This window comes from Rhipicephalus microplus, chromosome 2, assembly GCF_043290135.1.
Source record: "Rhipicephalus microplus isolate Deutch F79 chromosome 2, USDA_Rmic, whole genome shotgun sequence".
Taxonomy (NCBI): Eukaryota; Metazoa; Arthropoda; class Arachnida; order Ixodida; family Ixodidae; genus Rhipicephalus; species Rhipicephalus microplus.
The window spans coordinates 133,231,910-133,254,776 of record NC_134701.1 but is presented as its reverse complement, the minus strand read 5'-3'; the positions used below and the strand labels follow the sequence as shown (position 1 = coordinate 133,254,776).

Here is a 22,867-nt window from a genome sequence, read left to right as displayed (position 1 = left end):
GCAGAATCGGTACAGGTGGCCAGCCTCTCCACAGTGGAAACACAAGGGCCTACGTGTGGCATCTCGCCACACGTCGCTCTTCCGTGGCATCATCTCTCTCGCACGAGGTGGAGTGCGTGTTGCCTCTACGATTTCAGGCGGGCTGCGCATTGTCTGCACATAAGTACTTGGTGTCTCGATCGGCGAACAGTGCAGAGTAGGTCGCCTGAGCACCTCGGAGTACGTTACCGCCCGTCGTGTCGCTGGCACATCACTCCGCGGCTCCCGCATGGCCTGTCGAATTTCATCTCGGACAACTTCAGCAAGAGACAGCTCGGGGGTGACATCAGGTGACTGCAGTTTCCTTAATTCTTCCCTGACAACAGACCGGACGAGCTCGCGCAATGTGTCAAGATTATCCACGACGCCTGCTGAGTAGACTCCTGCGGATGCACCGGCTACGTCGCGGTTGTACTGTCGGGCTCTCTGCTGAAGCGTCGTTTCGATGGTTGTTGCTTCCGACCGAAACTCAGCAACAGTACGGGGCGGATTGCGGATGAGTCCCGCGAACAATTCTTGCTTTACCCCGTGCATGAGGTGGCGCACCTTCTTGTCTTCCGTCATGCCAGGATCAGCTCGCTTGAAAAGGCGGGACATGTCTTCGATGTACATCGCGACAGTTTCGTTCGTTCGTTGAATCCGTGTGCGGAGAGCTGCTTCCGCCCTTTCCCGGCGATCACTGTTGGCGAACGTACTCAGTAGCTGCCGCCGAAACTCTTGCCACGACGTCAGAGATGCCTCGTGGTTTTCGTACCACACTCGTGCAGAGTCTTCCAACGCAATGTAGACGTTACGCAGCTTGCCTTCCTCGTTCCACTGATTTAGATTTCCCACTCTCTCGAAATGCTCTAACCAGTCTTCGGCGTCCTCGTATGGGTCACCATGAAACACCTTTGGAATGACCGGTTGGCTTACGATGAGTTGTGCCGGCGTAACTTGGCTCGTCATGGTGGTGGCGGCGCTTGTCTCCGTCACCGATGCCCTTGATACAGAAGGGAGTGGCCCAAATTCTGGCAACTCTCCTCGGATACGGCGGCTGACTCGTTGGTGCACCGGTGTAAGCTCCACTGGTTGCGGCTGGTCAGTGCTTGGACTTCGCTCTTGCGTGGGGCTCGGAATCATGTACCCAGGCTCCTCCACCAGAAAATGTAACGGATATAACAACCTCACAAACGGGACGTCCTATTTACAAGGTTTAATAGGGGCGAACTTGTGCCCAAAGCCAAAAGAACTACACAGTAGCTGGGAGAAAGCAGCGAACGCTCGTCGTCCTCTTCTTCTCCTCTTTTCTTTGCCGCTGCTCGGTAGCAGCTCGTGCACAGGCTGGGCCGGCTCGTGCCTTCCGGCGGGCTTCATGAGTCGTAGCGATGCCGTCAGCGTTCCTCTTTTAACAACGTCTGCGTTGTACTGCGCCTTAGCAATTCCTCGTGGCAATATTGTGTCAGAATGGCCGAGTGGTCGAAGGTGCTAGACTCAAGGGAAACCTTGCCCAGTCATACGAGATGAACGAGGCTTCTGGTCCACGTATGTGTGCGTGGGTTCGAATCCCACTTATGACAAAATTTTTTAATCTACTACCAGAAGAAAGTCAGTGTCTCCTTTTGCTGGGCTGAAATTTCCTGTCAGGATGGCCGAGTGGTCCAAGGCGCCAGACTTAAGGAAAACCTTGCCCAGTGATACGGGTTTAACGAGGCTTCTGGTCTACGTATGAGGGCGTCGGTTGAAATCCCACTTCTGAGAAGCTCTTTTGTTTACTTTACTACCAGCACAAAGTCAGTGTCTCCTTTTGCTGGGGCTGAAATATCGTGTCAGAATGGCCGAGTGGTCTAAGGCGCCAGACTCAAGGGAATCCTTGCCCAGTGATAGGGGTTGAACGAGGCTTCTGGTCTACGTATGTGGGCGTGGGTTCGAATCTCTCTTCCAACAAACTTTTTTTTTACTTCACTAACAGAACAAAGTCAGTGTCTCCTTTTGCTGGGGCTGAAATATCGTGTCAGAATGGTCGAGTGGTATAAGGCGCCAGACTCAAGAGAAACCATGCCCAGTGATAGGGGTTGAACGAGGCTTCTGGTCCACGTATGTGGGCGTGGGTTCGAATCCCTCTTCCGACAAACTTTTTTTTACTTCACTAACGAAACAAAATCAGTGTCTCCTTTTGCTGGGGCTGACATATCGTATCAGAATGGCCGAGTGGTCCAAGGCGCCAGACTGAAAGGAAACCTTGCCCGGTGATGCGAGTTGAACGAGGCTTCTGTTCCACGTATGTGTGCGTGGGTTCGAATCTCACTTCGGACAAACTTTTTTTATTTTAGTACAAGAACAAAGCCAGTGTCTCCTTTGGTTAGGACTAAAATATCGTGGCAGAATGGCCGAGTGGTCGAAGGCGCCAGACTTGAGGGAAACCTTGCCCAGTGATACGGGTTGAATGAGGCTTCTGGTCCACGTATGTGGGCGTGGGTTCGAATCCCACTTCTGACAAACTCTTTTTTTTATTTACTACCAGCACAAAGTCAGTGTCTCTTTTTGCAGGGCTGAAATATTGTGTCAGAATGGCCAAGTGGTCGGAGGCGCTAGCCTCAAGGGAAACCGTGCCCAGTCATACGAGTTGAACGAGGCTTCTGGTCCGAGTATGTGTGCGTGGGTGCGAATCCTACTTCTGACAAACTTTTTTTTACTTTACTACCAGAACAAAGTCAGTGTCTTCTTTTCCTGCAGCTTATATATCATGTCAGAACGGCCGAGTTGTCTAAGGCACCAGACTTAAGGGATACATTGCCCGTTGATACGGGTTAAACGAGGCCTTTGGTCCACGTATGTGGACGTGGGTTCGAATCTCACTTTCGTCAAATTTTTTACTTTACTACCAGCACAGAGTCAGCGTCTTCTTTGGTGAGGCTGACATATCGTATCAGAATGGCCGAGTGGTCGAAGGCGCCAGATTTAAGGGAAACCTTGCTCAGTGATACGGGTTGAACGAGGATTCTGGTCCAGGTGTGTGGGCGTGGGTTCAAATCCCATTTCAGACAAACTCTTTTTTTTACTTTACTACGAACATAAAGTCAGTGTCATCTTTTGCTGGGGCTGATATATCGTATCAGAATGGCCGAGTTGTCTAAGGCGCCAGACTCAAGGGAAACCTTGCCCAGTGATACGAGTGTAACGAGGCTTCTGGTACACGTATGTGTGCGTGGGTTTGAATCCCACTTCTGTCAATTTTTTTAACTTTACTACCAGCACAGAGTCAGCGTCTTCTTTTGCTTGGGCTGACATATCGTATCAGAATGGCCGCGTGGTCTAAGGCGCCAGACTCAAGGGAAACCTTGCCCAGTGATACGAGTTGAACGAGGCTTCAGGTCCACGTATGTGTGCGTGGGTTCGAATCCCACTTCTGACAATTTTTTTTACTTTACTACCAGAACAAAGTCAGTGTCTCCTTTTGCTGGGCAGAAATATCGTGTCAGAAAGGCCGAGTGGTCGAAGGCGCCAAACTTAAGGGAAACCTTGCCCAGTGATACGGTTTGAACGAGGCTTCTGGTCCACGTATGTGGGCGTGGGTTCGAGTCCCACTTCTGACAAAATTTTTTAATCTACTACCAGAAGAAAGTCAGTGTCTCCTTTTGCTGGGCTGAAATATCGTGTCAGAATGGCCGAGTGGTCCAAGGCGCCACACTTAAGGGAAACCTTGCCCAGTGATACGAGTTGAACGAGGCTTCTCGTCTACGTATGTGGGCGTGGGCTGAAATCCCCCTTCTGAGAAGGTCTTTTTTTTACTTTACTACCAGCACAAAGTCAGTGTCTTCTTTTGCTGTTGCTGAAATATCATGTCAAAATGGTCGAGTGGTCTAAGGCTCCAGATTCAAGGGAAATATTGCCCAGTGATACGGGTTGAACGAGGCCTTTGGTCCACGTATGTGGACGTGGGTTCGAATCTCACTTCCGTCAATTTTTTTTACATTACTACCAGCACAAAGTCAGCGTCTTCTTTGGTGAGGCTGACATATCGTATCAGAATGGCCGAGTGGTCGAAGGCGCCAGACTTAAGGGAAACCTTGCTCAGTGATACGGGTTGAACGATGGTTCTGGTCCAGGTGTGTGGGCGTGAGCTGAAATCCCATTTCAGACAAACTCTTTTTTTTACTTTACTACCAGCGCAAAGTCAGTGTCTTCTTTTGCTGCGGCTGAAATATCGTGTCAGAATGGTCGAGTGGTCTAAGGCTCCAGACTTAAGGGAAACCTTGCCCAGTGATACGGGTTGAACGAGGCTTCTGGTCCACGTATGTGGGCGTGGGTTCGAATCCTAATCTGACAAACTTTTTTTTACTTTACTACCAGAACAAAGTCAGTGTCTCCTTTTGCTGGGCTGAAATAATGTGTCAGAATGGCCAAGTGGTCGAAGGCGCCAGACTTAAGGTAAACCTTGCCCAGTGATACGAGTGTAACGAGGCTTCTGGTCCACGTATGTGTGCGTGGGTTCGAATCCCACTTCTGACGAACTTTTTTTACTTTACTACCAGCACGAAGTCAGTGTCTTCTTTTGCTGGGGCTGATATATCGTGTCAGAATAACCGAGTTGTCTAAGGCGCCAGACTCAAGGGAAACCTTGCCCAGTGATACGGGTTGAACAAGGCTTCCTGTCCACGTATGTGGGCGTGGGTTCGAATCCAACTTCTGACAAACTTTTTTTACTTTACTAACAGAACAATGTCAGTGTCTCCTTTTGCTGGGTTGATATGTCGTGTCTGAATGGCCGAGTGGTCTAAGGCGCCAGACTCAAGAGAAACCTTGCTCAGTGATACGGGTTGAACGAGGCTTCTGGTCTAGGTGTGTGGGCGTGGGTTCAAATCCCACTTCAGACAAACTCTTTTTTACTTTACTACCAGCACGAAGTCAGTGTCTTCTTTTGCTGGGGCAGCTCTGTCGTGTCTGAATGGCCGAGTGGTCTAAGGCGCCAGACTCAAGAGAAACCTTGCTCAGTGATACGGGTTGAACGAGGCTTCTGGTCTAGGTGTGTGGGCGTGGGTTCAAATCCCACTTCAGACAAACTCTTTTTTACTTTACTACCAGAACAAAGTCAGTGTCTCCTTTTGCTGGGCAGAAATATCGTGTCAGAAAGGCCGAGTGGTCGAAGGCGCCAAACTTAACGGAAACCTTGCCCAGTGATACGGTTTGAACGAGGCTTCTGGTCCACGTATGTGGGCGTGGGTTCGAATCCCACTTCTGACAAAATTTTTTAATCTACTACCAGAAGAAAGTCAGTGTCTCCTTTTGCTGGGCTGAAATATCGTGTCAGAATGGCCGAGTGGTCCAAGGCGCCACACTTAAGGGAAACCTTGCCCAGTGATACGAGTTGAACGAGGCTTCTCGTCTACGTAGTGGGCGTGGGCTGAAATCCCACTTCTGAGAAGCTCTTTTTTTTACTTTACTACCAGCACAAAGTCAGTGTCTTCTTTTGCTGTTGCTGAAATATCATGTCAAAATGGTCGAGTGGTCTAAGGCTCCAGATTCAAGGGAAATATTGCCCAGTGATACGGGTTGAACGAGGCCTTTGGTCCACGTATGTGGACGTGGGTTCGAATCTCACTTCCGTCAATTTTTTTTACATTACTACCAGCACAGAGTCAGCGTCTTCTTTGGTGAGGCTGACATATCGTATCAGAATGGACGAGTGGTCGAAGGCGCCAGACTTAAGGGAAACCTTGCTCAGTGATACGGGTTGAACGATGGTTCTGGTCCACGTATGTGGGCGTGGGTTCGAATCCCTCTTCCGACAAACTTTTTTTTACTTCACTAACGAAACAAAATCAGTGTCTCCTTTTGCTGGGGCTGGCATATCGTATCAGAATGGCCGAGTGGTCCAAGGCGCCAGACTGAAGGGAAACCTTGCCCGGTGATGCGAGTTGAACGAGGCTTCTGTTCCACGTATGTGTGCGTGGGTTCGAATCTCACTTCTGACAAACTTTTTTTTACTTTACTAACAGAACAATGTCAGTGTCTCCTTTTGCTGGGTTGATATGTCGTGTCTGAATGGCCGAGTGGTCTAAGGCGCCAGACTCAAGAGAAACCCTGCTCAGTGATACGGGTTTAACGAGGCTTCTGGTCTAGGCATGTGGGCGTGGGTTCAAATCCCACTTCAGACAAACTCTTTTTTTTACTTTACTACGTGCATAAAGTCAGTGCCATCTTTTGCTGGGGCTGATATATCGTATCAGAATGGCCGAGTGGTCTAACGCGCCAGACTCAAGGAAAACCTTACCCAGTGATACGAGTTGAATGAGGCTTCTGGTGCACGTGTGTGTGCGTGGGTTCGAATCCCTCTTCTGACAAACTTTTTTTACTTCACTAACAGAACAAAGTCAGCGTCTCATTTTGCTGGGGCTGACATATCGGGTCAGAATGGCCGAGTGGTGTAAGGCGCCAGACTGAAGGGAAACCTTGCCCGGTGATGCGAGTTGAACGAGGTTTCTGGTCCACGTATGTGTGCGTGGGTTCGAATCTCACTTCTGTCAATTTTTTTTAATTTACTACCAGCACAAAGTCAGTGTCTCCATTTGCTGGCCTGAAATATTGTGTCAGAATGGCCGAGTGGTCGAAGGTGCTAGACTCAAGGGAAACCTTGCCCAGTCATACGAGATAAACGAGGCTTCTGCTCCACGTATGTGTGCGTGGGTGCGAATCCCACTTCTGACAAACTTTTTTTAATTTACTACCAGAACAAAGTCAGTGTCTTCCTTTGCTTCAGCTTATACATCGTGTCAGAACGGCCGTGTTGTCTAAGGCACCAGACTTAAAGGAAACATTGCCCGGTCATACGGGTTAAACGAGGCCTTTGGTCCACGTATGTGGTCGTGGGTTCGAATCCCACTTCTGACAAACTTTTTTCACTTTACTACCAGCATAAAGTCAGTGTTTTTTTGCTGGGGCTGAAATATCGTGTCAGAATGGTCGAGTGGTCTAAGGCTCCAGACTCAAGGGAAACCTTGCCCAGTGATACGAGTTGAACGAGGCTTCTGGTACACGTATGTGTGCGTGGGTTCAATCCCACTTCTGTCAATTTTTTTTACTTTACTACCAGCACAGAGTCAGCGTCTTCTTTTGCTGGGCCGAAATATTTTGTCAGAATGGCCGAGTGGTTGAAGGCGCCAGACTTAAAGGAAACCTTGCCCAGTGATACGGGTTGAACGAGGCTTCTGGTCCACGTATGGGGGCGTGGGTTTGAATCCCACTTCTGACAAATTTTTTAATCTACTACCAGAAGAAGTCAGTGTCTTCTTTTGCTGGTCTGAAATATCGTGTCAGAATGGCCGAGTGGTCCAAGGCACCAGACTTAAAGGAAACCTTGCCCAGCGATACGGGTTGAACGAGGCTTCTGGTCTACGTATGTGGGCGTGGGTTAAAATCCCACTTCTGAGAAGTTCTTTTTTTACTTTACTACCAGCACAAAGTCAGTGTCTTCTTTTGCTGGGGCTGAAATATCGTGTCAGAATGGTCGAGTGGTCTAAGGCTCCAGACTCAAGGGAAACCTTGCCCAGTGATACGGGTTGAACGAGGCTTCTGGTCCGCGTATGTGGGCGTGGGGTCGAATCCTACTCTGACAAACTTTTTTTCACTTTACTACCAGAACAAAGTCAGTGTCTTCTTTTCCTGCAGCTTATATATCATGTCAGAACGGCCGAGTTGTCTAAGGCACCAGACTTAAGGGATACATTGCCCGTTGATACGGGTTAAACGAGGCCTTTGGTCCACGTATGTGGACGTGGGTTCGAATCTCACTTTCGTCAAATTTTTTACTTTACTACCAGCACAGAGTCAGCGTCTTCTTTGGTGAGGCTGACATATCGTATCAGAATGGCCGAGTGGTCGAAGGCGCCAGATTTAAGGGAAACCTTGCTCAGTGATACGGGTTGAACGAGGATTCTGGTCCAGGTGTGTGGGCGTGGGTTCAAATCCCATTTCAGACAAACTCTTTTTTTTACTTTACTACGAACATAAAGTCAGTGTCATCTTTTGCTGGGGCTGATATATCGTATCAGAATGGCCGAGTTGTCTAAGGCGCCAGACTCAAGGGAAACCTTGCCCAGTGATACGAGTGTAACGAGGCTTCTGGTACACGTATGTGTGCGTGGGTTTGAATCCCACTTCTGTCAATTTTTTTAACTTTACTACCAGCACAGAGTCAGCGTCTTCTTTTGCTTGGGCTGACATATCGTATCAGAATGGCCGCGTGGTCTAAGGCGCCAGACTCAAGGGAAACCTTGCCCAGTGATACGAGTTGAACGAGGCTTCAGGTCCACGTATGTGTGCGTGGGTTCGAATCCCACTTCTGACAATTTTTTTTACTTTACTACCAGAACAAAGTCAGTGTCTCCTTTTGCTGGGCAGAAATATCGTGTCAGAAAGGCCGAGTGGTCGAAGGCGCCAAACTTAAGGGAAACCTTGCCCAGTGATACGGTTTGAACGAGGCTTCTGGTCCACGTATGTGGGCGTGGGTTCGAATCCCACTTCTGACAAAATTTTTTAATCTACTACCAGAAGAAAGTCAGTGTCTCCTTTTGCTGGGCTGAAATATCGTGTCAGAATGGCCGAGTGGTCCAAGGCGCCACACTTAAGGGAAACCTTGCCCAGTGATACGAGTTGAACGAGGCTTCTCGTCTACGTATGTGGGCGTGGGCTGAAATCCCCCTTCTGAGAAGGTCTTTTTTTTACTTTACTACCAGCACAAAGTCAGTGTCTTCTTTTGCTGTTGCTGAAATATCATGTCAAAATGGTCGAGTGGTCTAAGGCTCCAGATTCAAGGGAAATATTGCCCAGTGATACGGGTTGAACGAGGCCTTTGGTCCACGTATGTGGACGTGGGTTCGAATCTCACTTCCGTCAATTTTTTTTACATTACTACCAGCACAAAGTCAGCGTCTTCTTTGGTGAGGCTGACATATCGTATCAGAATGGCCGAGTGGTCGAAGGCGCCAGACTTAAGGGAAACCTTGCTCAGTGATACGGGTTGAACGATGGTTCTGGTCCAGGTGTGTGGGCGTGAGCTGAAATCCCATTTCAGACAAACTCTTTTTTTTTACTTTACTACCAGCGCAAAGTCAGTGTCTCCTTTTGCTGCGGCTGAAATATTGTGTCAGAATGGTCGAGTGGTCTAAGGCTCCAGACTTAAGGGAAACCTTGCCCAGTGATACGGGTTGAACGAGGCTTCTGGTCCACGTATGTGGGCGTGGGTTCGAATCCTAATCTGACAAACTTTTTTTTACTTTACTACCAGAACAAAGTCAGTGTCTCCTTTTGCTGGGCTGAAATAATGTGTCAGAATGGCCAAGTGGTCGAAGGCGCCAGACTTAAGGTAAACCTTGCCCAGTGATACGAGTGTAACGAGGCTTCTGGTCCACGTATGTGTGCGTGGGTTCGAATCCCACTTCTGACGAACTTTTTTTACTTTACTACCAGCACGAAGTCAGTGTCTTCTTTTGCTGGGGCTGATATATCGTGTCAGAATAACCGAGTTGTCTAAGGCGCCAGACTCAAGGGAAACCTTGCCCAGTGATACGGGTTGAACAAGGCTTCCTGTCCACGTATGTGGGCGTGGGTTCGAATCCAACTTCTGACAAACTTTTTTTACTTTACTAACAGAACAATGTCAGTGTCTCCTTTTGCTGGGTTGATATGTCGTGTCTGAATGGCCGAGTGGTCTAAGGCGCCAGACTCAAGAGAAACCTTGCTCAGTGATACGGGTTGAACGAGGCTTCTGGTCTAGGTGTGTGGGCGTGGGTTCAAATCCCACTTCAGACAAACTCTTTTTTACTTTACTACCAGCACGAAGTCAGTGTCTTCTTTTGCTGGGGCAGCTCTGTCGTGTCTGAATGGCCGAGTGGTCTAAGGCGCCAGACTCAAGAGAAACCTTGCTCAGTGATACGGGTTGAACGAGGCTTCTGGTCTAGGTGTGTGGGCGTGGGTTCAAATCCCACTTCAGACAAACTCTTTTTTACTTTACTACCAGAACAAAGTCAGTGTCTCCTTTTGCTGGGCAGAAATATCGTGTCAGAAAGGCCGAGTGGTCGAAGGCGCCAAACTTAACGGAAACCTTGCCCAGTGATACGGTTTGAACGAGGCTTCTGGTCCACGTATGTGGGCGTGGGTTCGAATCCCACTTCTGACAAAATTTTTTAATCTACTACCAGAAGAAAGTCAGTGTCTCCTTTTGCTGGGCTGAAATATCGTGTCAGAATGGCCGAGTGGTCCAAGGCGCCACACTTAAGGGAAACCTTGCCCAGTGATACGAGTTGAACGAGGCTTCTCGTCTACGTATGTGGGCGTGGGCTGAAATCCCACTTCTGAGAAGCTCTTTTTTTTACTTTACTACCAGCACAAAGTCAGTGTCTTCTTTTGCTGTTGCTGAAATATCATGTCAAAATGGTCGAGTGGTCTAAGGCTCCAGATTCAAGGGAAATATTGCCCAGTGATACGGGTTGAACGAGGCCTTTGGTCCACGTATGTGGACGTGGGTTCGAATCTCACTTCCGTCAATTTTTTTTACATTACTACCAGCACAGAGTCAGCGTCTTCTTTGGTGAGGCTGACATATCGTATCAGAATGGCCGAGTGGTCGAAGGCGCCAGACTTAAGGGAAACCTTGCTCAGTGATACGGGTTGAACGATGGTTCTGGTCCACGTATGTGGGCGTGGGTTCGAATCCCTCTTCCGACAAACTTTTTTTTACTTCACTAACGAAACAAAATCAGTGTCTCCTTTTGCTGGGGCTGGCATATCGTATCAGAATGGCCGCGTGGTCCAAGGCGCCAGACTGAAGGGAAACCTTGCCCGGTGATGCGAGTTGAACGAGGCTTCTGTTCCACGTATGTGTGCGTGGGTTCGAATCTCACTTCTGACAAACTTTTTTTTACTTTACTAACAGAACAATGTCAGTGTCTCCTTTTGCTGGGTTGATATGTCGTGTCTGAATGGCCGAGTGGTCTAAGGCGCCAGACTCAAGAGAAACCCTGCTCAGTGATACGGGTTTAACGAGGCTTCTGGTCTAGGCATGTGGGCGTGGGTTCAAATCCCACTTCAGACAAACTCTTTTTTTTACTTTACTACGAGCATAAAGTCAGTGCCATCTTTTGCTGGGGCTGATATATCGTATCAGAATGGCCGAGTGGTCTAACGCGCCAGACTCAAGGAAAACCTTACCCAGTGGTACGAGTTGAATGAGGCTTCTGGTGCACGTGTGTGTGCGTGGGTTCGAATCCCTCTTCTGACAAACTTTTTTTACTTCACTAACAGAACAAAGTCAGCGTCTCCTTTTGCTGGGGCTGACATATCGGGTCAGAATGGCCGAGTGGTGTAAGGCGCCAGACTGAAGGGAAACCTTGCCCGGTGATGCGAGTTGAACGAGGTTTCTGGTCCACGTATGTGTGCGTGGGTTCGAATCTCACTTCTGTCAATTTTTTTTAATTTACTACCAGCACAAAGTCAGTGTCTCCATTTGCTGGGCTGAAATATTGTGTCAGAATGGCCGAGTGGTCGAAGGTGCTAGACTCAAGGGAAACCTTGCCCAGTCATACGAGATAAACGAGGCTTCTGCTCCACGTATGTGTGCGTGGGTGCGAATCCCACTTCTGACAAACTTTTTTTAATTTACTACCAGAACAAAGTCAGTGTCTTCCTTTGCTTCAGCTTATACATCGTGTCAGAACGGCCGTGTTGTCTAAGGCACCAGACTTAAGGGAAACATTGCCCGGTGATACGGGTTAAGCGAGGCCTTTGGTCCACGTATGTGGTCGTGGGTTCGAATCCCACTTCTGACAAACTTTTTTCACTTTACTACCAGCATAAAGTCAGTGTTTTTTTGCTGGGGCTGAAATATCGTGTCAGAATGGTCGAGTGGTCTAAGGCTCCAGACTCAAGGGAAACCTTGCCCAGTGATACGAGTTGAACGAGGCTTCTGGTACACATATGTGTGCGTGGGTTCGAATCCCACTTCTGTCAATTTTTTTTACTTTACTACCAGCACAGAGTCAGCGTCTTCTTTTGCTGGGCCGAAATATTGTGTCAGAATGGCCGAGTGGTTGAAGGCGCCAGACTTAAAGGAAACCTTGCCCAGTGATACGGGTTGAACGAGGCTTCTGGTCCACGTATGGGGGCGTGGGTTTGAATCCCACTTCTGACAAATTTTTTAATCTACTACCAGAAGAAAGTCAGTGTCTTCTTTTGCTGGTCTGAAATATCGTGTCAGAATGGCCGAGTGGTCCAAGGCACCAGACTTAAAGGAAACCTTGCCCAGCGATACGGGTTGAACGAGGCTTCTGGTCTACGTATGTGGGCGTGGGTTAAAATCCCACTTCTGAGAAGTTCTTTTTTTACTTTACTACCAGCACAAAGTCAGTGTCTTCTTTTGCTGGGGCTGAAATATCGTGTCAGAATGGTCGAGTGGTCTAAGGCTCCAGACTCAAGGGAAACCTTGCCCAGTGATACGGGTTGAACGAGGCTTCTGGTCCACGTATGTGGGCGTGGGGTCGAATCCTACTCTGACAAACTTTTTTTCACTTTACTACCAGAACAAAGTCAGTGTCTCCTTTTGCTGGGCAGAAAAATTGTGTCAGAATGGCCGAGTGGTCTAAGGCGCCAGACTGAAGGGAAACCTTGCCCGGTGATGCGAGTTGAACGAGGCTTCTTGTCCATGTGTGCGTGGGTTCGAATCCCACTTCTGTCAATTTTTTTTAATTTGCTACCAGCACAAAGTCAGTGTCTCCTTTTGCTGGGCTGAAATATTGTGTCAGAATGGCCGAGTGGTCGAAGGTGCTAGACTCAAGGGAAACCTTGCCCAGTCATTCGAGTTGAACGAGGCTTCTGGTCCACCTATGTGTGCGTGAGTTCGAATCCCACTTCTGACAAAATTTTTAAATCTACTACCAGAACAAAGTCAGTGTCTCCTTTTGCTGGGCTGAAATATCCTGTCAGAATGGCCGAGTGGTCCAAGGCGCCAGACTTAAGGGAAACCTTGCCCAGTGATACGGGTTGAACGAGGCCTCTGGTCTACGTATGTGGGCGTGGGTTGAAATCCCACTTCTGAGAAGCTCTTTTTTTTACTTTACTACCAGCACAAAGTCAGTGTCTCCTTTTGCTGGGGCTAAAATATCGTGTCAGAATGGCCGAGTGGTCTAAGGCGCCAGACTCAAGGGAAACCTTGCCTAGTGATACGGGTTGAACGAGGCTTCTGGTCCACGTATGTGGGCGTGGGTTCGAATCCCACTTCTGACAAACTTTTTTTTACTTTACTACCAGCACGAACGCAGTGTCTTCTTTTGCTGTGGCAGCTCTGTCGTGTCAGAATGGCCGAGTGGTCTAAGGCGCCAGACTCAAGGGAATCCTTGCCCAGTGATAGGGGTTGAACGAGGCTTCTGGTCTACGTATGTGGGCGTGGGTTCGAATCTTTCTTCCAACAAACTTTTTTTTACTTCACTAACAGAACAAAGTCAGTGTCTCCTTTTGCTGGGGCTGAAATATCGTGTCAGAATGGTCGAGTGGTCTAAGGCTCCAGACTGAAGGAAAACCTTGCCCAGTGATACGGGTTGAACGAGGCTTCTGGTCCACGTATGTGGGCGTGGGTTCGAATCCTAATCTCACAAACTTTTTTTACTTTACTACCAGAACAAAGTCAGTGTCTCCTTTTGCTGGGCTGAAATATTGTGTCAGAATGACCGTGTGGTCGAAGGCGCCAGACTTGAGGTAAACCTTGCCCAGTGATACGAGTGTAACGAGGCTTCTGGTCCATGTATGTGTGCGTGGGTTCGAATCCCACTTCTGACAAACTTTTTTTACTTTACTACCAGCACGATGTCAGTGTCTTCTTTTGCTGGGGCTGATATATCGTGTCAGAATGGCCGAGTGGTCAAAGGCGCCAGACTCAAGGCAAACCTTGCCCAGTGATACGGGTTGAACGAGGCTTCATATCCACGTATGTGGGCATGGGTTCGAATCCAACTTCTGACAAACTTTTTTTTACTTTACTAACAGAACAATGTCAGTGTCTCCTTTTGCTGGGTTGATATGTCGTGTCCGAATGGCCGAGTGGTCTAAGGCGCCAGACTCAAGAGAAACCTTGCTCAGTGATACGGGTTGAACGAGGCTTCTGGTCTAGGTGTGTGGGCGTGGGTTCAAATCCCACTTCAGACAAACTCTTATTTTACTTTACTACGAGCATAAAGTCAGTGCCATCTTTTGCTGGGGCTGATATATCGTATCAGAATGGCCGAGTGGTCTAAGGCGCCAGACTCAAGGGAAACCTTGCCCAGTGATACGAGTTGAATGAGGCTTCTGGTGCATGTGTGTGTGCGTGGGTTCGAATCCCACTTCTGTCAATTTCTTTAATTTACTACCAGCACAAAGTCAGTGTCTCCTTTTGCTGGGCTGAAATATTGTGTCCGAATGGCCGAGTGGTCGAAGGTGCTAGACTCAGGGGAAACCTTGCCCAGTGATACGGGTTGAACGAGGCCTCTGGTCTACGTATGTGGGCGTGGGTTGAAATCCCACTTCTGAGAAGCTCTTTTTTTACTTTACTACCAGCACGAAGTCAGTGTCTTCTTTTGCTGGGGCAGCTATGTCGTGTCAGAATGGCCGAGTGGTCTAAGGCCCAGACTCAAGGGAATCCTTGCCCAGTGATAGGGGTTGAACGAGGCTTCTGGTCTACGTATGTGGGCGTGGGTTCGAATCTCTCTTCCAACAAACTTTTTTTTTACTTCACTAACAGAACAAAGTCAGTGTCTCCTTTTGCTGGGGCTGAAATATCGTGTCAGAATGGCCGAGTGGTCTAAGGCGCCAGACTCAAGGGAAACCTTGCCCAGTGATACGGGTTGAACGAGGCTTCTGGTCCACGTATGTGGGCGTGGGTTCGAATCCCACTTCTGACAAACTTTTTTTACTTTACTACCAGCACGAAGTCAGTGTCTTCTTTTGCTGGGGCAGCTATGTCGTGTCAGAATGGCCGAGTGGTCTAAGGCGCCAGACTCAAGGGAATCCTTGCCCAGTGATAGGGGTTGAACGAGGCTTCTGGTCTACGTATGTGGGCGTGGGTTCGAATCTCTCTTCAACAAACTTTTTTTTACTTCACTAACAGAACAAAGTCAGTGTCTCCTTTTGCTGGGGCTGAAATATCGTGTCAGAATGGTCGAGTGGTCTAAGGCGCCAGACTCAAGAGAAACCATGTCCAGTGATAGGGGTTGAACGAGGCTTCTGGTCCACGTATGTGGGCGTGGGTTCGAATCCCTCTGCCGACAAACTTTTTCTTACTTCACTAACGAAACAAAATCAGTGTCTCCTTTTGCTGGGGCTGACATATCGTATCAGAATGGCCGAGTGGTCCAAGGCGCCAGACTGAAAGGAAACCTTGCCCGGTGATGCGAGTTGAACGAGGCTTCTGTTCCACGTATGTGTGCGTGGGTTCGAATCTCACTTCGGACAAACTTTTTTTATTTTAGTACAAGAACAAAGCCAGTGTCTCCTTTGGTTAGGACTAAAATATCGTGGCAGAATGGCCGAGTGGTCGAAGGCGCCAGACTTAAGGGAAACCTTGCCCAGTGATACGGGTTGAATGAGGCTTCTGGTCCACGTATGTGTGCGTGGGTGCGAATCTCACTTTCGTCAAATTTTTTACTTTACTACCAGCACAGAGTCAGCGTCTTCTTTGGTGAGGCTGACATATCGTATCAGAATGGCCGAGTGGTCGAAGGCGCCAGATTTAAGGGAAACCTTGCTCAGTGATACGGGTTGAACGAGGATTCTGGTCCAGGTGTGTGGGCGTGGGTTCAAATCCCATTTCAGACAAACTCTTTTTTTACTTTACTACGAACATAAAGTCAGTGTCATCTTTTGCTGGGGCTGATATATCGTATCAGAATGGCCGAGTTGTCTAAGGCGCCAGACTCAAGGGAAACCTTGCCCAGTGATACGAGTTGAACGAGGCTTCTGGTACACGTATGTGTGCGTGGGTTTGAATCCCACTTCTGTCAATTTTTTTAACTTTACTACCAGCACAGAGTCAGCGTCTTCTTTTGCTTGGGCTGACATATCGTATCAGAATGGCCGCGTGGTCTAAGGCGCCAGACTCAAGGGAAACCTTGCCCAGTGATACGAGTTGAACGAGGCTTCAGGTCCACGTATGTGTGCGTGGGTTCGAATCCCACTTCTGACAATTTTTTTTTACTTTACTACCAGAACAAAGTCAGTGTCTCCTTTTGCTGGGCAGAAATATCGTGTCAGAAAGGCCGAGTGGTCGAAGGCGCCAAACTTAAGGGAAACCTTGCCCAGTGATACGGTTTGAACGAGGCATCTGGTCCACATATGCGGGCGTGGGTTCGAATCCCACTTCTGACAAAATTTTTTAATCTACTACCAGAAGAAAGTCAGTGTCTCCTTTTGCTGGGCTGAAATATCGTGTCAGAATGGCCGAGTGGTCCAAGGCGCCACACTTAAGGGAAACCTTGCCCAGTGATACGAGTTGAACGAGGCTTCTCGTCTACGTATGTGGGCGTGGGCTGAAATCCCCCTTCTGAGAAGGTCTTTTTTTTACTTTACTACCAGCACAAAGTCAGTGTCTTCTTTTGCTGTTGCTGAAATATCATGTCAAAATGGTCGAGTGGTCTAAGGCTCCAGATTCAAGGGAAATATTGCCCAGTGATACGGGTTGAACGAGGCCTTTGGTCCACGTATGTGGACGTGGGTTCGAATCTCACTTCCGTCAATTTTTTTTTACATTACTACCAGCACAAAGTCAGCGTCTTCTTTGGTGAGGCTGACATATCGTATCAGAATGGCCGAGTGGTCGAAGGCGCCAGACTTAAGGGAAACCTTGCTCAGTGATACGGGTTGAACGATGGTTCTGGTCCAGGTGTGTGGGCGTGAGCTGAAATCCCATTTCAGACAAACTCTTTTTTTTACTTTACTACCAGCGCAAAGTCAGTGTCTCCTTTTGCTGGGGCTGAAATATCGTGTCAGAATGGTCGAGTGGTCTAAGGCTCCAGACTTAAGGGAAACCTTGCCCAGTGATACGGGTTGAACGAGGCTTCTGGTCCACGTATGTGGGCGTGGGTTCGAATCCTAATCTGACAAACTTTTTTTTACTTTACTACCAGAACAAAGTCAGTGTCTCCTTTTGCTGGGCTGAAATATTGTGTCAGAATGGCCAAGTGGTCGAAGGCGCCAGACTTAAGGTAAACCTTGCCCAGTGATACGAGTGTAACGAGGCTTCTGGTCCACGTATGTGTGCGTGGGTTCGAATCCCACTTCTGACAAACTTTTTTTACTTTACTACCAGCACGAAGTCAGTGTCTTCTTTTGCTGGGGCTGATATATCGTGTCAGAATAACCGAGTTGTCTAAGGCGCCAGACTCACGGGAAACCTTGCCCAGTGATACGGGTTGAACAAGGCTTCCTGTCCACGTATGTGGGCGTGGGTTCGAATCCAACTTCTGACAAACTTTTTTTTACTTTACTAACAGAACAATGTCAGTGTCTCCTTTTGCTGGGTTGATATGTCATGTCTGAATGGCCGAGTGGTCTAAGGCGCCAGACTCAAGAGAAACCTTGCTCAGTGATACGGGTTGAACGAGGCTTCTGGTCTAGGTGTGTGGGCGTGGGTTCAAATCCCACTTCAGACAAACTCTTTTTTACTTTACTACCAGCACGAAGTCAGTGTCTTCTTTTGCTGGGGCAGCTCTGTCGTGTCAGAATGGCCGAGTGGTCTAAGGCGCCAGACTCAAGGGAATCCTTGCCCAGTGATAGGGGTTGAACGAGGCTTCTGGTCTACGTATGTGGGCGTGGGTTCGAATCTCTCTTCCAACAAACTTTTTTTTACTTCACTAACAGAACAAAGTCAGTGTCTCCTTTTGCTGGGGCTGAAATATCGTGTCAGAATGGTCGAGTGGTCTAAGGCTCCAGACTGAAGGAAAACCTTGCCCAGTGATACGGGTTGAACGAGGCTTCTGGTCCACGTATGTGGGCGTGGGTTCGAATCCTAATCTGACAAACTTTTTTTTACTTTACTACCAGAACAAAGTCAGTGTCTCCTTTTGCTGGGCTGAAATATTGTGTCAGAATGACCGTGTGGTCGAAGGCGCGAGACTTAAGGTAAACCTTGCCCAGTGATACGAGTGTAACGAGGCTTCTGGTCCACGTATGTGTGCGTGGGTTCGAATCCCACTTCTGACAAACTTTTTTTACTTTACTACCAGCACGATGTCAGTGTCTTCTTTTGCTGGGGCCGATATATCGTGTCAGAATGGCCGAGTGGTCAAAGGCGCCAGACTCAAGGGAAACCTTGCCCAGTGATACGGGTTGAACGAGGCTTCAGGTCCACGTAAGTGGGCATGGGTTCGAATCCAACTTCTGACAAACTTTTTTTTACTTTACTAACAGAACAATGTCAGTGTCTCCTTTTGCTGGGTTGATATGTCGTGTCCGAAGGGCCGAGTGGTCTAAGGCGCCAGACTCAAGAGAAACCTTGCTCAGTGATACGGGTTGAACGAGGCTTCTGGTCTAGGTGTGTGGGCGTGGGTTCAAATCCCACTTCAGACAAACTCTTATTTTACTTTACTACGAGCATAAAGTCAGTGCCATATTTTGCTGGGGCTGATATATCGTATCAGAATGGCCGAGTGGTCTAAGGCGCCAGACTCAAGGGAAACCTTGCCCAGTGATACGAGTTGAATGAGGCTTCTGGTGCATGTGTGTGTGCGTGGGTTCGAATCCCACTTCTGTCAATTTTTTTTAATTTACTACCAGCACAAAGTCAGTGTCTCCTTTTGCTGGGCTGAAATATTGTGTCCGAATGGCCGAGTGGTCGAAGGTGCTAGACTCAGGGGAAACCTTGCCCAGTCATTCCAGTTGAACGAGGCTTCTGGTCCACCTATGTGTGCGTGAGTTCGAATCCCACTTCTGACAAAGTTTTTAAATCTACTACCAGAACAAAGTCAGTGTCTCCTTTTGCTGGGCTGAAATATCGTGTCAGAATGGCCGAGTGGTCCAAGGCGCCAGACTTAAGGGAAACCTTGCCCAGTGATACGGGTTGAACGAGGCCTCTGGTCTACGTATGTGGGCGTGGGTTGAAATCCCACTTCTGAGAAGCTCTTTTTTTACTTTACTACCAACACGAAGTCAGTGTCTTCTTTTGCTGGGGCAGCTATGTCGTGTCAGAATGGCCGAGTGGTCTAAGGCTCCAGACTCAAGGGAAACCTTGCCCAGTGATACGAGTTGAACGAGGCTTCTGGTACACGTATGTGTGCGTGGGTTCGAATCCCACTTCTGTCAATTTTTTTACTTTACTACCAGCACAGAGTCAGCGTCTTCTTTTGCTGGGCCGAAATATTGTGTCAGAATGGCCGAGTGGTCGAAGGCGCCAGACTTAAGGGAAACCTTGCCCAGTGATACGGGTTGAACGAGGCCTTTGGTCCACGTATGTGGACGTGGTTCGAATCCCACTTCTGACAATCTTTTTTTTACTTTACTACCAGCATAAAGTCAGTGTTTTTTTGCTGGGGCTGAAATACCGTGTCAGAATGGTCGAGTGGTCTAAGGCACCAGACTCAAGGGAAACCTTGCCCAGTGATACGGGTTGAACGGGGCTTCTGGTCTACGTATGTGGGCGTGGGTTAAAATCCCTCTTCTGAGAAGTTCTTTTTTTACTTTACTACCAGCACAAAGTCAGTGTCTTCTTTTGCTGGGGCTGAAATATCGTGTCAGAATGGTCGAGTGGTCTAAGGCTCCAGACTCAAGCGAAACCTTGCCCAGTGATACGGGTTGAACGAGGCATCTGGTCCACGTATGTGGGCGTGGGTTCGAATCCTATTCTGACAAACTTTTTTTTACTTTACTACCAGAACAAAGTCAGTGTCTCCTTTTGCTGGGCAGAAAAATTGTGTCAGAATGGCCGAGTGGTCTAAGGCTCCACACTGAAGGGAAACCTTGCCCGGTGATGCGAGTTGAACGAGGCTTCTGGTCCATGTGTGCGTGAGTTCGAATCCCACTTCTGACAAAATTTTTAAATCTACTACCAGAACAAAGTCAGTGTCTCCTTTTGCTGGGGCTAAAATATCGTGTCAGAATGGCCGAGTGGTCTAAGGCGCCAGACTCAAGGGAAACCTTGCCTAGTGATACGGGTTGAACGAGGCTTCTGGTCCACGTATGTGGGCGTGGGTTCGAATCCCACTTCTGACAAACTTTTTTTTACTTTACTACCAGCACGAAGTCAGTGTCTTCTTTTGCTGGGGCAGCTCTGTCGTGTCAGAATGGCCGAGTGGTCTAAGGCGCCAGACTCAAGGGAATCCTTGCCCAGTGATAGGGGTTGAACGAGGCTTCTGGTCTACGTATGTGGGCGTGGGTTCGAATCTCTCTTCCAACAAACTTTTTTTTACTTCACTAACAGAACAAAGTCAGTGTCTCCTTTTGCTGGGGCTGAAATATCGTGTCAGAATGGTCGAGTGGTCTAAGGCTCCAGACTGAAGGAAAACCTTGCCCAGTGATACGGGTTGAACGAGGCTTCTGGTCCACGTATGTGGGCGTGGGTTCGAATCCTAATCTCACAAACTTTTTTTTACTTTACTACCAGAACAAAGTCAGTGTCTCCTTTTGCTGGGCTGAAATATTGTGTCAGAATGACCGTGTGGTCGAAGGCGCGAGACTTAAGGTAAACCTTGCCCAGTGATACGAGTGTAACGAGGCTTCTGGTCCACGTATGTGTGCGTGGGTTCGAATCCCACTTCTGACAAACTTTTTTTACTTTACTACCAGCACGATGTCAGTGTCTTCTTTTGCTGGGGCCGATATATCGTGTCAGAATGGCCGAGTGGTCAAAGGCGCCAGACTCAAGGGAAACCTTGCCCAGTGATACGGGTTGAACGAGGCTTCAGATCCACGTATGTGGGCATGGGTTCGAATCCAACTTCTGACAAACTTTTTTTTACTTTACTAACAGAACAATGTCAGTGTCTCCTTTTGCTGGGTTGATATGTCGTGTCCGAATGGCCGAGTGGTCTAAGGCGCCAGACTCAAGAGAAACCTTGCTCAGTGATACGGGTTGAACGAGGCTTCTGGTCTAGGTGTGTGGGCGTGGGTTCAAATCCCACTTCAGACAAACTCTTATTTTACTTTACTACGAGCATAAAGTCAGTGGCATCTTTTGCTGGGGCTGATATATCGTATCAGAATGGCCGAGTGGTCTAAGGCGCCAGACTCAAGGGAAACCTTGCCCAGTGATACGAGTTGAATGAGGCTTCTGGTGCATGTATGTGTGCGTGGGTTCGAATCCCACTTCTGTCAATTTTTTTACTTTACTACCAGCACAGAGTCAGCGTCTTCTTTTGCTGGGCCGAGATATTGTGTCAGAATGGCCGAGTGGTCGAAGGCGCCAGACTTAAGGGAAACCTTGCCCAGTGATACGGGTTGAACGAGGCCTTTGGTCCACGTATGTGGACGTGGTTCGAATCCCACTTCTGACAATCTTTTTTTTACTTTACTACCAGCATAAAGTCAGTGTTTTTTTGCTGGGGCTGAAATACCGTGTCAGAATGGTCGAGTGGTCTAAGGCACCAGACTCAAGGGAAACCTTGCCCAGTGATACGGGTTGAACGGGGCTTCTGGTCTACGTATGTGGGCGTGGGTTAAAATCCCTCTTCTGAGAAGTTCTTTTTTTACTTTACTACCAGCACAAAGTCAGTGTCTTCTTTTGCTGGGGCTGAAATATCGTGTCAGAATGGTCGAGTGGTCTAAGGCTCCAGACTCAAGCGAAACCTTGCCCAGTGATACGGGTTGAACGAGGCATCTGGTCCACGTATGTGGGCGTGGGTTCGAATCCTATTCTGACAAACTTTTTTTTACTTTACTACCAGAACAAAGTCAGTGTCTCCTTTTGCTGGGCAGAAAAATTGTGTCAGAATGGCCGAGTGGTCTAAGGCTCCACACTGAAGGGAAACCTTGCCCGGTGATGCGAGTTGAACGAGGCTTCTGGTCCATGTGTGCGTGAGTTCGAATCCCACTTCTGACAAAATTTTTAAATCTACTACCAGAACAAAGTCAGTGTCTCCTTTTGCTGGGCTGAAATATCGTGTCAGAATGGCCGAGTGGTCCAAGGCGCCAGACTTAAGGGAAACCTTGCCCAGTGATACGGGTTGAACGAGGCCTCTGGTCTACGTATGTGGGCGTGGGTTGAAATCCCACTTCTGAGAAGCTCTTTTTTTTACTTTACTACCAGCACAAAGTCAGTGTCTCCTTTTGCTGTGGCTAAAATATCGTGTCAGAATGGCCGAGTGGTCTAAGGCGCCAGACTCAAGGGAAACCTTGCCTAGTGATACGGGTTGAACGAGGCTTCTGGTCCACGTATGTGGGCGTGGGTTCGAATCCCACTTCTGACAAACTTTTTTTTACTTTACTACCAGCACGAAGTCAGTGTCTTCTTTTGCTGGGGCAGCTGTGTCGTGTCAGAATGGCCGAGTGGTCTAAGGCGCCAGACTCAAGGGAATCCTTGCCCAGTGATAGGGGTTGAACGAGGCTTCTGGTCTACGTATGTGGGCGTGGGTTCGAATCTCTCTTCCAACAAACTTTTTTTTACTTCACTAACAGAACAAAGTCAGTGTCTCCTTTTGCTGGGGCTGAAATATCGTGTCAGAATGGTCGAGTGGTCTAAGGCTCCAGACTGAAGGAAAACCTTGCCCAGTGATACGGGTTGAACGAGGCTTCTGGTCCACGTATGTGGGCGTGGGTTCGAATCCTAATCTCACAAACGTTTTTTTACTTTACTACCAGAACAAAGTCAGTGTCTCCTTTTGCTGGGCTGAAATATTGT

At 48.4% G+C, this 22,867-nt stretch overlaps 28 non-coding genes across 28 annotated transcripts; all 28 read left to right on the top strand.

Annotated features, from left to right (window-relative positions):
- Positions 1 to 2,031: 2,031 nt before the first annotated feature.
- TRNAL-CAA (transfer RNA leucine (anticodon CAA)) lies at positions 2,032 to 2,150 on the top strand. Its single transcript has 2 exons — positions 2,032 to 2,069; positions 2,105 to 2,150. It is a non-coding gene; the product is annotated as a tRNA-Leu (tRNA).
- A 248-nt stretch (positions 2,151 to 2,398) lies between these two features.
- On the top strand, positions 2,399 to 2,517 carry TRNAS-UGA (transfer RNA serine (anticodon UGA)). The gene is made up of 2 exons: positions 2,399 to 2,436; positions 2,472 to 2,517. It is a non-coding gene; the product is annotated as a tRNA-Ser (tRNA).
- A 978-nt stretch (positions 2,518 to 3,495) lies between these two features.
- Positions 3,496 to 3,614, top strand: TRNAL-UAA (transfer RNA leucine (anticodon UAA)). The gene is made up of 2 exons: positions 3,496 to 3,533; positions 3,569 to 3,614. It is a non-coding gene; the product is annotated as a tRNA-Leu (tRNA).
- A 797-nt stretch (positions 3,615 to 4,411) lies between these two features.
- Positions 4,412 to 4,530, top strand: TRNAL-UAA (transfer RNA leucine (anticodon UAA)). The gene is made up of 2 exons: positions 4,412 to 4,449; positions 4,485 to 4,530. It is a non-coding gene; the product is annotated as a tRNA-Leu (tRNA).
- Positions 4,531 to 4,776: 246 nt separating this feature from the next.
- On the top strand, positions 4,777 to 4,895 carry TRNAL-CAA (transfer RNA leucine (anticodon CAA)). Its single transcript has 2 exons — positions 4,777 to 4,814; positions 4,850 to 4,895. It is a non-coding gene; the product is annotated as a tRNA-Leu (tRNA).
- Positions 4,896 to 4,960: 65 nt separating this feature from the next.
- On the top strand, positions 4,961 to 5,079 carry TRNAL-CAA (transfer RNA leucine (anticodon CAA)). The gene is made up of 2 exons: positions 4,961 to 4,998; positions 5,034 to 5,079. It is a non-coding gene; the product is annotated as a tRNA-Leu (tRNA).
- Positions 5,080 to 6,057: 978 nt separating this feature from the next.
- Positions 6,058 to 6,176, top strand: TRNAL-CAA (transfer RNA leucine (anticodon CAA)). The gene is made up of 2 exons: positions 6,058 to 6,095; positions 6,131 to 6,176. It is a non-coding gene; the product is annotated as a tRNA-Leu (tRNA).
- A 975-nt stretch (positions 6,177 to 7,151) lies between these two features.
- Positions 7,152 to 7,270, top strand: TRNAL-UAA (transfer RNA leucine (anticodon UAA)). Its single transcript has 2 exons — positions 7,152 to 7,189; positions 7,225 to 7,270. It is a non-coding gene; the product is annotated as a tRNA-Leu (tRNA).
- A 60-nt stretch (positions 7,271 to 7,330) lies between these two features.
- Positions 7,331 to 7,449, top strand: TRNAL-UAA (transfer RNA leucine (anticodon UAA)). Its single transcript has 2 exons — positions 7,331 to 7,368; positions 7,404 to 7,449. It is a non-coding gene; the product is annotated as a tRNA-Leu (tRNA).
- A 978-nt stretch (positions 7,450 to 8,427) lies between these two features.
- TRNAL-UAA (transfer RNA leucine (anticodon UAA)) lies at positions 8,428 to 8,546 on the top strand. The gene is made up of 2 exons: positions 8,428 to 8,465; positions 8,501 to 8,546. It is a non-coding gene; the product is annotated as a tRNA-Leu (tRNA).
- Positions 8,547 to 9,344: 798 nt separating this feature from the next.
- TRNAL-UAA (transfer RNA leucine (anticodon UAA)) lies at positions 9,345 to 9,463 on the top strand. Its single transcript has 2 exons — positions 9,345 to 9,382; positions 9,418 to 9,463. It is a non-coding gene; the product is annotated as a tRNA-Leu (tRNA).
- A 246-nt stretch (positions 9,464 to 9,709) lies between these two features.
- On the top strand, positions 9,710 to 9,828 carry TRNAL-CAA (transfer RNA leucine (anticodon CAA)). The gene is made up of 2 exons: positions 9,710 to 9,747; positions 9,783 to 9,828. It is a non-coding gene; the product is annotated as a tRNA-Leu (tRNA).
- Positions 9,829 to 9,893: 65 nt separating this feature from the next.
- TRNAL-CAA (transfer RNA leucine (anticodon CAA)) lies at positions 9,894 to 10,012 on the top strand. Its single transcript has 2 exons — positions 9,894 to 9,931; positions 9,967 to 10,012. It is a non-coding gene; the product is annotated as a tRNA-Leu (tRNA).
- Positions 10,013 to 10,624: 612 nt separating this feature from the next.
- On the top strand, positions 10,625 to 10,743 carry TRNAL-UAA (transfer RNA leucine (anticodon UAA)). The gene is made up of 2 exons: positions 10,625 to 10,662; positions 10,698 to 10,743. It is a non-coding gene; the product is annotated as a tRNA-Leu (tRNA).
- Positions 10,744 to 10,991: 248 nt separating this feature from the next.
- Positions 10,992 to 11,110, top strand: TRNAL-CAA (transfer RNA leucine (anticodon CAA)). Its single transcript has 2 exons — positions 10,992 to 11,029; positions 11,065 to 11,110. It is a non-coding gene; the product is annotated as a tRNA-Leu (tRNA).
- Positions 11,111 to 11,905: 795 nt separating this feature from the next.
- On the top strand, positions 11,906 to 12,024 carry TRNAL-CAA (transfer RNA leucine (anticodon CAA)). The gene is made up of 2 exons: positions 11,906 to 11,943; positions 11,979 to 12,024. It is a non-coding gene; the product is annotated as a tRNA-Leu (tRNA).
- A 62-nt stretch (positions 12,025 to 12,086) lies between these two features.
- On the top strand, positions 12,087 to 12,205 carry TRNAL-UAA (transfer RNA leucine (anticodon UAA)). The gene is made up of 2 exons: positions 12,087 to 12,124; positions 12,160 to 12,205. It is a non-coding gene; the product is annotated as a tRNA-Leu (tRNA).
- Positions 12,206 to 12,266: 61 nt separating this feature from the next.
- Positions 12,267 to 12,385, top strand: TRNAL-UAA (transfer RNA leucine (anticodon UAA)). Its single transcript has 2 exons — positions 12,267 to 12,304; positions 12,340 to 12,385. It is a non-coding gene; the product is annotated as a tRNA-Leu (tRNA).
- A 792-nt stretch (positions 12,386 to 13,177) lies between these two features.
- TRNAL-CAA (transfer RNA leucine (anticodon CAA)) lies at positions 13,178 to 13,296 on the top strand. Its single transcript has 2 exons — positions 13,178 to 13,215; positions 13,251 to 13,296. It is a non-coding gene; the product is annotated as a tRNA-Leu (tRNA).
- Positions 13,297 to 14,092: 796 nt separating this feature from the next.
- On the top strand, positions 14,093 to 14,211 carry TRNAL-CAA (transfer RNA leucine (anticodon CAA)). Its single transcript has 2 exons — positions 14,093 to 14,130; positions 14,166 to 14,211. It is a non-coding gene; the product is annotated as a tRNA-Leu (tRNA).
- Positions 14,212 to 14,826: 615 nt separating this feature from the next.
- TRNAL-CAA (transfer RNA leucine (anticodon CAA)) lies at positions 14,827 to 14,945 on the top strand. Its single transcript has 2 exons — positions 14,827 to 14,864; positions 14,900 to 14,945. It is a non-coding gene; the product is annotated as a tRNA-Leu (tRNA).
- Positions 14,946 to 16,288: 1,343 nt separating this feature from the next.
- On the top strand, positions 16,289 to 16,407 carry TRNAL-UAA (transfer RNA leucine (anticodon UAA)). Its single transcript has 2 exons — positions 16,289 to 16,326; positions 16,362 to 16,407. It is a non-coding gene; the product is annotated as a tRNA-Leu (tRNA).
- A 798-nt stretch (positions 16,408 to 17,205) lies between these two features.
- TRNAL-UAA (transfer RNA leucine (anticodon UAA)) lies at positions 17,206 to 17,324 on the top strand. Its single transcript has 2 exons — positions 17,206 to 17,243; positions 17,279 to 17,324. It is a non-coding gene; the product is annotated as a tRNA-Leu (tRNA).
- Positions 17,325 to 17,571: 247 nt separating this feature from the next.
- Positions 17,572 to 17,690, top strand: TRNAL-CAA (transfer RNA leucine (anticodon CAA)). The gene is made up of 2 exons: positions 17,572 to 17,609; positions 17,645 to 17,690. It is a non-coding gene; the product is annotated as a tRNA-Leu (tRNA).
- A 1,529-nt stretch (positions 17,691 to 19,219) lies between these two features.
- Positions 19,220 to 19,338, top strand: TRNAL-CAA (transfer RNA leucine (anticodon CAA)). Its single transcript has 2 exons — positions 19,220 to 19,257; positions 19,293 to 19,338. It is a non-coding gene; the product is annotated as a tRNA-Leu (tRNA).
- A 787-nt stretch (positions 19,339 to 20,125) lies between these two features.
- Positions 20,126 to 20,244, top strand: TRNAL-CAA (transfer RNA leucine (anticodon CAA)). The gene is made up of 2 exons: positions 20,126 to 20,163; positions 20,199 to 20,244. It is a non-coding gene; the product is annotated as a tRNA-Leu (tRNA).
- A 797-nt stretch (positions 20,245 to 21,041) lies between these two features.
- TRNAL-CAA (transfer RNA leucine (anticodon CAA)) lies at positions 21,042 to 21,160 on the top strand. The gene is made up of 2 exons: positions 21,042 to 21,079; positions 21,115 to 21,160. It is a non-coding gene; the product is annotated as a tRNA-Leu (tRNA).
- A 1,157-nt stretch (positions 21,161 to 22,317) lies between these two features.
- TRNAL-CAA (transfer RNA leucine (anticodon CAA)) lies at positions 22,318 to 22,436 on the top strand. The gene is made up of 2 exons: positions 22,318 to 22,355; positions 22,391 to 22,436. It is a non-coding gene; the product is annotated as a tRNA-Leu (tRNA).
- The last annotated feature ends 431 nt before the right edge of the window (positions 22,437 to 22,867 follow it).